Source organism: Spinacia oleracea, chromosome 1, assembly GCF_020520425.1.
Source record: "Spinacia oleracea cultivar Varoflay chromosome 1, BTI_SOV_V1, whole genome shotgun sequence".
Taxonomy (NCBI): Eukaryota; Viridiplantae; Streptophyta; class Magnoliopsida; order Caryophyllales; family Amaranthaceae; genus Spinacia; species Spinacia oleracea.
In genome coordinates, this window is record NC_079487.1 from 105,302,131 (window position 1) to 105,311,826 (window position 9,696).

Consider the following 9,696-nt stretch of genomic DNA (forward strand, 5'->3'; position numbering starts at 1 on the left):
CCAACGTAACTTTTGCATCTATTTTCCATTTTTTTTTTCAGGTGGTAAGAAAGAAGTTCTAAATTCTTTTTAGGCGATAAAATACAAGTTTTGGTTTTTTAGGTGATAAAAGTATTTTTTCGAATTTTATTAGGTAGTTAAAAAACAATTATCCAAAGAAGAAATGTCACATTTTACCCTATATTTCTTTGTCTCTTCCCGATCCTATCCATCTCTCTTTCCACTTTTATGCACTTTTTCTTAATAAGTTTTCTTGAAAGGAAACAAACAAATAAAAACTATTTTCCCTCAATATTTTCTCTTGGAAATTGTTTGATTCTCTGTTTAAACAAATGGAGACTAAAGTAAAGTAGACGTGAAATACTAATAGACCAATTAGTTTGTCATGTACTCATGTAACACAAGACATAACTATACGTTGTGGTGCTACACCAGGATGCACATAGACTAAGACTAAGACATGACATCAATATAAGTTCATATGACACCTTTTTTATGATACAAATTAGGAGATATTGCAGGTTACCACTTTTGAACAACCAAAAAATACCACCACAAAATAGAACAGGGAATTGAACTGAAGAGGCCACTCAAAGCAAACTTCACTTCCTGCTTCATGTATGAAAGCAAAGTGGATCAAGAAGAGAGAGAACTGGCAGTAAATCATGCACTCACCGTACCGTTCAAGTCCGGTCTTCTAGAACGAAGCTTCGTATCGCATCCCAAGCCGTCCAAATACACCATACCGATTAACAAAATCCATCAGCAAACTCTAGCTTCATCTGGTTTTCGCACAGGTACGCTCAGTGCTCTTTCAAGTCTCAAACACCGGTTCAAGTTTGGGTCTGTATAGCAAACCTAGCTGTTGTAGAGTAGTTTACATTAAGCTTTCAATGTTTTTGTTAATTAATTGATTCAAGAAGAAGTGTTTGACAAAACTACTCATTGGAGTAGTAAAAGGTAAGTTCAAATTGTTTGTTTGTTTTAGTTCAAATTGTACTTCGTATAAAACAACAAATAATTAAAGGTAACTCCTGATTTTAAAAAGAAGACATTTCTGCAGTAGAAATCACTCACTAAATATAGCCTAGAATATTTACTTTTAGATTCATAAGAACTAGTGTCCTTTTTGCATATCTGGCGATAAATAAACAATAAATATTCTCCTAATGAATAATTAGATTAGTTTTTTCATAATTAACTACAGTAATAAACTACAAAATTGAGCTATTACTTTGAACAAAGGGATTCATGATGAGACAGCAGCACTTAGTCCACTTAATTACCAGCAACTAACACATAAATTCTTAATTGCACTTCTTTTCCCAGATAGTGAAGTCAATTCATTAATAGAAAGTTCGTATAGCACTTAAAACAACACTTTGATTTTTAATTTCAATGAACAGCTACATCGGCAATATCATTAATCAAAACTTGGGAGTTGATACTGATTTAACCTAGTTAAAATCAACGACTACTCCAAAAACTATTGTATATATGTCAAAGTATACACATGCAATATACTAAGCAATTAGGACTAAAATATAGCAGCCAGAAATAGAACATTGTAACACTAAAATTATTGGTGAAAAATTCAAATAATAATATGACAAGCGGATGAAATCTGGGTGGTTTGGAATCGCCTTGTCATATAATTAAGGGGATATGAGCTCAATCTCCTGGAAAACACAACTCTCATCCCAGAAAAATGTTACATAAAACAACACCCTCAAGGTACTAATGGAATGTTTAAATCATTAGATATCCATATTAAGCAAAATTACCATTGACCATTGACCAAACTAAGAGACTTGTAAAATAATTTAAAAGAAAAAAGCCCTTTCAATTTTTCAATATTTTCAAAATGGAAAGGCCCACTTTTCATTATTAAATTTTTGGTTGGTTGCTATAGTTGCCTACTACTACTTTTAATTTTTTGTTCTTTTTTTGGGTCAAGGTAGTAAAAAAGTTCATTAACCATCAAAATTCAAAATCCTAGGGGTGCACAAAATCATTTGGATTCCCAGGAGACCAATTTCCATGATAAAATAAAAATAAAGAAAACCGTGACGCAAAAAAAATTACTACTCCGTATTTAAAATAGTAAAATAATAATAAAAAGACTCATCTTATCCTATCCCTTGTGGCAATATATCCAGGACAATATGCAACTAGTTAAACTATTTCTATTCTTCGAAAGGGTAGGGAAAACTTTTTTAAGGGGGGCATCTTATAGATGTTCATGAAAATTTAGGAAATAATGATTTTATTGCTCAATGGATTCAAAACTTTGTTTTCCCAAGTTTTCGAAAATCAAAAAATATATATATCATGATGACCTCCAAGAAGCATTTCTACCATAAGATTTGTTCTAATCCCAATATTTAGACAGGCCTTAACAAGTATTTGTAATCAACTAGTGTTAGTGCTTTGAGTAATTAAAAATGCACACTAGGTATTACTATAGATCTTTTTCATTGCGTTGTGTGTTTCGAGTAATTTTAAATACACCTTAGGGTACTAGGAACCAGAAATATGTAATTCACAAGAAAAGAAAATATAACATAACACTCTTTTATAGCACTAGAGAATATACCAACAAGAATTTTTGAAGAATGAAAACCTCCAGCTATTTTGTAGTTTTATCCGACATTTTCTGAGAAATTTGTCAAAAACTATCAAATTATTTTTGCGAGAAACTACCTTATGAAATATGTTGTAATTAACTACCTTATAAAAAATTATGTTGTAATATACGAAGTATTATCTTTGGCCGAATTATGAACGTTGACTCAAAATTGGTAGGTTGACTTTATGATTTACATCTCACGTGTCATTTAATTACCCGTTTCCCATGTGATTTCACGTGAATACACATAGTAAAGTCAACCCAACATTTTTAGTTTACGTTCCTAATCCAACAAAAGGTACGTAGTACAACATATTTTTTTATAAGGTAATTAATTACAACATTTTTTTATAAGGTAGTTTCTCGCAAACACTCAATTTTATGAGTAGTTTTTGACAAATTTGCCCTTTTTTATTGAAAATACTTGTGTTGAAAGCAATAAGCAACCTGCATAAAGAACCAAAATTCCTAGTAATGGAGTTTAGGCCTGTATGAACACTCCTAAGCTTGCATTGATTGCCACGTTTAACGACTAACAAGGTAGATTTAAGAATAATGAGATCATGTTAATAACTTTTCTCGCTTCCTGACATCTCTAACACGTAATACTTTTCTTGAACAGTTTCAATTCAGATCAATAATAAGAGAATACTAAGATAAAGACATAAAGCTCGATCTTATTATTTATTAACCAGTACCAAGAAAAAAGAACGTACCCGTGGATGTCAGGCAGAGGAAACAAGTTTAACCAAGTTTATCCTAATAACTTGCAAAAAACAAGACCATGCACTAATTGGGTAAAATCATTATTGCTGCCTCGTTAGAGATAATATTAGAATAACAAAGAAACTAACCAAATGGCACATTTCACACGAACATATATCATGACCTCCAAAGCATGAAAGACGATTATTCCTCGATCTGAAACAGAAAAAAGTGAGTAGGATCTCATTAACAATTACGGAGTAGTATCCAAAAGGTCATGCACCAATATAACCAAAAATGAATATAATTATGGGACGCAAACCATTGCTAAATGCATTCATTGCAGGGCATAATTATATTGATAGCTTAGTGGCATAGTGGTGGAAATTGAATATTGTGAACTTTGTAATCCACTGATAAAGTACCTAGAATAATAAAAATAACAAAATGTAATCAAAGCAGCCACGTACTTCATTTAAAACAACATTAGTGCAATAGTATACGTACTAAGATCATTCGTTAAAGGGATAGAACCGAATCCCGTATGGCATGTAGCTGTACGTAGTAAGCTCAAGCTAAAGAAGCTAAAACAACATAAACCTTCCAATCATGCAACAAACTAGTAGAAGCCAGCAAATATATTCCTCGGACAACTTAAAAGATAGAGAGCTAGAGGAAAGAAAATCAGCCACCAAAACAAAATCAAATCTACTTTTGTTTTGGTTAACAAAATCAAATCTACTTACTGGCTGGCTTTTCACAAATGTCAAGTACATATAAGCATTCCATCATGCCACCTAATCCTCTCTGTAATATATTCTTTTTCCAAATAATCCGCCATAAAATCTTTCAAAGATAGGGAGGCAGGAGGCTTAGCTTCGGGCTGATACAAGCAACAACTATACATCAAACATGAGAGTTGTCAACTACAAACAGCCAGCAAAACCACATAAGTACTCACGATGCGTGCACACCTAAATTCTAATCAGTTTAATTTCCTGGGAGTACAGCCTTAATTTTTGTAACATGACAATGAATACCTTCACTGCAACTTCAATCTTCAAAGAATTGACATCAAATTAACCTCTCAGTTGGTACCATTCGAAAGAGCCAACAACGTACTTTCCCAAAGGTTTATTCGACTTGAGTAAACACTTGCATCCGACCCCTAATACGTGGTTTTAACTGAATGTCGCACCATAAAAAACAACCTATAAGCAATATAATTCTCCATGCTAACATGCATTGGAGATTGCTAGCACTAATTTCCTCTCTGATGTCCTTAAACCTTGGCCCCCAATAACAAAGTGCTACTCATCCTTCCTTAACGCACAAATAAAAATTAGCATCTCAAGCCCTAGTCTGTAATTCTGTATGTACGTATAGAATCCCAGCAGAAACCATTAACATAATTCCAATGATGAGAAATTCAACAAACTTCTACCGATCATAACTCAAGATAGATAAAGGACAATCAATCTCCGATTTTACTGTAGTACGTAGTACATGCTTACACACTATATAGTTCTCACAAAGCATGTACTCATGCAAATAACTGCTTAGAAATATGCCTCTTTTCACCTAATGAACCACAAACCCAAAGTAATATATCTGCTTCAAAATATAAGAACCTAAGTATATAGCATCAGGCCGGGATAAATATGTTCATCACCTGAAAGTTTCACGATGACTACGTAGTACTAGTACTTGTTACACAGTAACAACGCATAAACGAATGTCAATTAGCAGAAACAACGGCAAAGAACTACAGTACAAACAAAAAATCTACAAAATTAAAGAAGAAAATTCTCATCACAAATTCACAACTTTACCTACCACCAATAGAAAAGGGGAAAATAAGGATATACAAAAGGTTCTAAAGTAGAGAGAAAACAGAATCAGAATCCTTTTGTGATCTTCCTTTCTCTATTTTATTAATACAAAGAAGAAAACTTTCCTTTATTGTCTTCCTTCAAACTCCAAACTCAGCCTCCCAAAATGTAAAAGACCAACAATATTTTGCATTCAATCATTTAAAAGAAACCTCGAAAAGCAAGCACGTACCTAATTTAGCATAAACCAAATGAGTAAAAATAGTATAAACAACAACAACAACAAAATAATTCAACCAAGCTTTATAATGATTATGCAACTGTCCTACATGTTGCATAAGAAAAATACGGAGTATGAAGTACTAGTACTCCGTATGTCATAAACATGGATGATTACCGGTATTAGAAATAGCTAATTTCCTCATTCACCATGTCTACTAAAGCTCTAGTATTTTTTAGTTTACTCTTTGTGAAAATACTATTTATAACTCGATCAAAAAATACTACTAGTCTTTTGTCTTCCTATGGTTTCCATAAACATCTAAAATCAGCTGCCCCACGATGCTCTATACAAAAAATGTTGATCAAATGACGAACATGAAAAAACAACAATCCTTACATTTCGGATACATGGGTAAAACAGGTTGAAAGATCTAACAAAATTAAACACGACCTTACATCATGTTATCGAAACTACTCCATAAATTACAATATGTTGTTGGAAGATTTCTAATACACTCCGTAATGATTGATCAGTTGTAAGTTTAACAAAAAATAATAAAGAAACAAATCATCAAATTTTCAGTAATACTATACAAAATCACCTATAATTAGGATCTAAAATGTGAACGAAGAGTGCATATAAATTCTACTACGAAGTATATGTGATGAATAACAAGAAATGCTTTCGCCTCAAAGCATTTGTAATACCTAGTTGAACATACTAAACAAGGTTGTACAATCAACCATTTATGCGTAAAAAAGAAGGCAGATAATTCAAAACTCCGTGTGAGCATGAAATTTAAGAAACAAACAAAAAAAACAACATAAACCAAATACTAGCCTGATCTATATATATTAATATACATATTACAATTTCTTGTAGTGTAGAAAGAATGTGCATATCCACATACCTGCTGAAGCGATTAGCACTCTAAGGGCCAAATATTTGAAGTAGCATTCAGGTGTTTGCAAAATGTTGCTCAGCTTCAAATGTTTTCAAATCAGCGAATATTAATTCATCCTAGCTTGACAATTATCTGCAAGAGAACACATTGATCATTAAATTCCGCTAATAGTGATTGGTAGTTGGAAAGCACGTCTTGTCTGTAACATCCTAGATACTTCATCCGTTCCATAAATATCGCATCAAGGTTGACTTTTACTCCTCTCACACACTACTTTGACTCTTAATATATCAAATTAGGTGTAAGTAAAAATTATAAAAAATTAATATTCAGAAAATATATATCGATACGAATCTAACATGACCCCACATGACTACAATTTTCTTACATATGAATTGCAGAAAATGGCCAAAGTTGTGGTGTGAATAGTGCCAAAAAATGGTGCGATATTTACGAAACGGAAGAATTAAATACAAGCTTGATTATCTCCCAAATTTAATGTTGTCGGCTAGGTCATAGGTTGTTAGTATGGAAAATGATATTCAACTATGACACAACCACAAAGTCACAATTAATGAAATAATGCAAGCAGGAAGTTTTGTTTTAGCTTAGCTTAAGTATGAGACACACAATTAAGCAAACTAAAATCAACAACAGTTGTAAAAGTCGAGTTGTCGAGTTATAACTGCATGATACACAACTTCAAAGTTCAAACCAATCAAATTGAAACACCATCTATTTAATCAAAACTAACATGATGTGCCATATGATAATGACTCTTTGTCACAAAATCGAAGTTCATCTCCTAAACCAACAAGTAAAATGCAATACATATCAAATCAAGCATAAACAAGTAAATCAACAATGAAATCAATACGTATTATCTACCTATCTATCTATCAAGGGATCGAAGAAAGCGATCGATCATCCGCTTCAACAAAAAAAGAACTTCTAAATTCATGGCTCAGCTCACATATGATATAGCACGATCAAGAAAATAAAACACGATTTCAATTTTCACCGTTACACTAAGATCGATCCTCGACAAATATCATTTTGAATATACTGGTTAGTACATTGCTAGATTTAAAATAATTTTCTTTTATAGAAATAAACATGAAAGAAATTATAGATTTTTGAATAGTCGAATGCATACCGATAACAGGTCAATTCCGCCGCCAATTATCGCCTTATCGGCGTCCTGGTAATGTATCAATTTGTAGTTGATGATAGCTGCAAAATCAAAGAAAATGATGCAACAAGCAAGCATTCTATTGAAGAATCAATGGGGGAAGAGAGAGAAAGATGATCATGTTGGTTCCTCCTCAAACGACGCCATGGATTCAGGCGAATCATCGCATGCGCAAGCAACAACATAGAAACCAAATCACAAAAAATGCTTAATTTAGATTTAAAAAAAAAGGGTTGTTTTGTGGGGATGAAGCTAACCTAATCTTAATTAATTAGCTACGGAGTATTCTATATCCATATCTACGAACCTGATTAGCATGGTCCTGTACTGTATTACTATTAAATCTAATCTGTCTCCTCTCCCTCAAAAGTCACGCTATTACTTACTTTTATCGGAATTTGGGAAACAATTTTACTCATCACTATTTTATCAAAAATTACAAAAATCAAATAATATACCAAAAACGATTATTTACAATGTACTCCATATATTAAACTGATTATTATTATTTACAATTAATAGTGGTAGGGATGCGTATATCAAAACAGATTTGATAATTGATAGAACAGAAAATGGGGGAGGTGATTACCACTAGACCAAGACTTTATTGATATCGATTATTGGTATCGATTGACCAAAATATGAAAATAATGGAATGGGTAGGGATGCATAAATCATAACCGATACGGAGTAATTAATAAAAGAAGAGGTGGGGTTGGAGTTGGAAGGGAAGATGACAGAAAGAGTAGTGAGCACAAAAAAGGAATAGTATTCAACTTCTCTCTAGCTACCTTCACTTTCTCTCTCTTACAATTCCTCAATTCATTCTGGCTAATACCATTTCTGCCTTTCGGTGCTCACTCTCTTCTGTCAATTTCTCACTCCTCCAACCCAATAAAATCTATGACTAAATTTTACTAAATTTGGAAACAAATCAGACCCGATTTTTCCACAAACAAGCCTTTTTTCAGTCTTTCAGATCTGCAAACTGTACTAATTTCCAGGGTTTTTTCACATTTAAGGAAAACATTTTAGGGTTTTATTTGTACTTTTTTTTGTTGGGTGTGTGAAAATTATTAGATTTAAAGGAAAACAAAAAAAAGAAAAGAAAAAAAAAGGTATGATTATATCGACATGCAGAAAACAAGGAATTGAATGTTAAATCGAACAGTACGCCCACCTGCAGAACGCAACAATCTGAAACACACAAGAAAATAGATGAGAGATAAAGGAGAGATTGAGGAGAGAGAGAGAGAGAAGGAGAGAGAGGAAGTAAGGGGTTGTTTGGGTGATTATTAATTCTTATACAAGGAGAGAAAGGGGGGATGTGTGTGGTGGGGGGTGGGAGGGTGGGGGAGAGGTTAAGCTTTGTTTGTGTAGAAAGACAGAGAAAGATGTTTGTGTTGATGGGCTGTAATTTGGGAGTGATTGGATGGGGTATGTGGATACGTGTTGGTCTTTTCTTATTCTTAATCCCCAAATTAATACTCCAATATCTTTATTTGGCCGATAAAGTACTCTGTATAAGTGTCTCGGTCTGGTAAAACGGACTCGTATTCGATTACTCGTCCTAATTTACTCAATTTGAACACCAAATTCTACGCGATAAATCACTTGATCTGAATTGTACAAATTCCGATTTTGACCCGATGTACCTAACTGAACCTATTGGCAATAGACCTAATATAACTCAATCCGAACCGACCAAATTAAAATCAATACGGCATATGATTTATTCTTTAACCAAAATTGTTTATAGTCGCAAGCTTCTGATATATGTCACAGGCCATCAGTCGCAGCGAAGTCGTTAATGTTAGTCGCAAAAAATTAGCTACAATAATAGTAGTCGTCGCCAAAAGTATTTTGTGACAAGGGTTTCAGCGACTAACAACCAGCGACTGCTCATCAGTCGCAAACCCACTTTTGCGACTGAATTTCCTATTTTTGCGACTAATCTAAGCTGTCGCTAAATCAATTTTTCTTGTAGTGTGTTTGGTTGCGATAGGTTGCACACTTATATCCTCATTGTAACAAAAACGTTGACAAAAACATTATGATTATATAAACTTCATAGTAGAGTTTGAACTTGGGACAACAACGACGACAACAACAACAACAACAAAGCCTTAGTAAAAAAAAAAAAAACAAAGTAGAAGATCAAAATTTACAACAATTGATTATATAAACTTCTACTTTGATTTTTTTAATTTA

At 33.1% G+C, this 9,696-nt stretch overlaps 1 protein-coding gene and 1 long non-coding RNA gene across 19 annotated transcripts in view; one reads left to right on the top strand and one right to left on the bottom strand.

The window, feature by feature from the left end:
- LOC110803497 (uncharacterized) overlaps positions 1-9,416 on the bottom strand; it is a 29,434-nt gene extending 20,018 nt beyond the window's left edge. Inside the window, exons 1-6 of one of the 18 annotated variants that reach the window (XM_056838423.1) lie at positions 7,450-7,591; positions 6,300-6,425; positions 3,657-3,759; positions 3,484-3,550; positions 3,346-3,388; positions 676-862 (exon numbers count right to left, since the gene is read on the bottom strand). The gene's annotated coding sequence lies outside the window, so the exon portion shown is untranslated. Of the gene's footprint in view, positions 1-675; positions 3,551-3,656; positions 3,760-6,299; positions 6,426-7,449; positions 7,592-8,074 lie in introns of those variants that run through there. The other 17 variants (XM_056838416.1, XM_056838413.1, XM_056838415.1 and 14 more) reach the window with 17 other exon arrangements.
- LOC110803498 (uncharacterized) lies at positions 366-7,854 on the top strand. Its single transcript, XR_008929759.1, has 2 exons — positions 366-797; positions 7,459-7,854. It is a non-coding gene; the product is annotated as an uncharacterized lncRNA (long non-coding RNA).
- Positions 9,417-9,696: the final 280 nt, after the last annotated feature.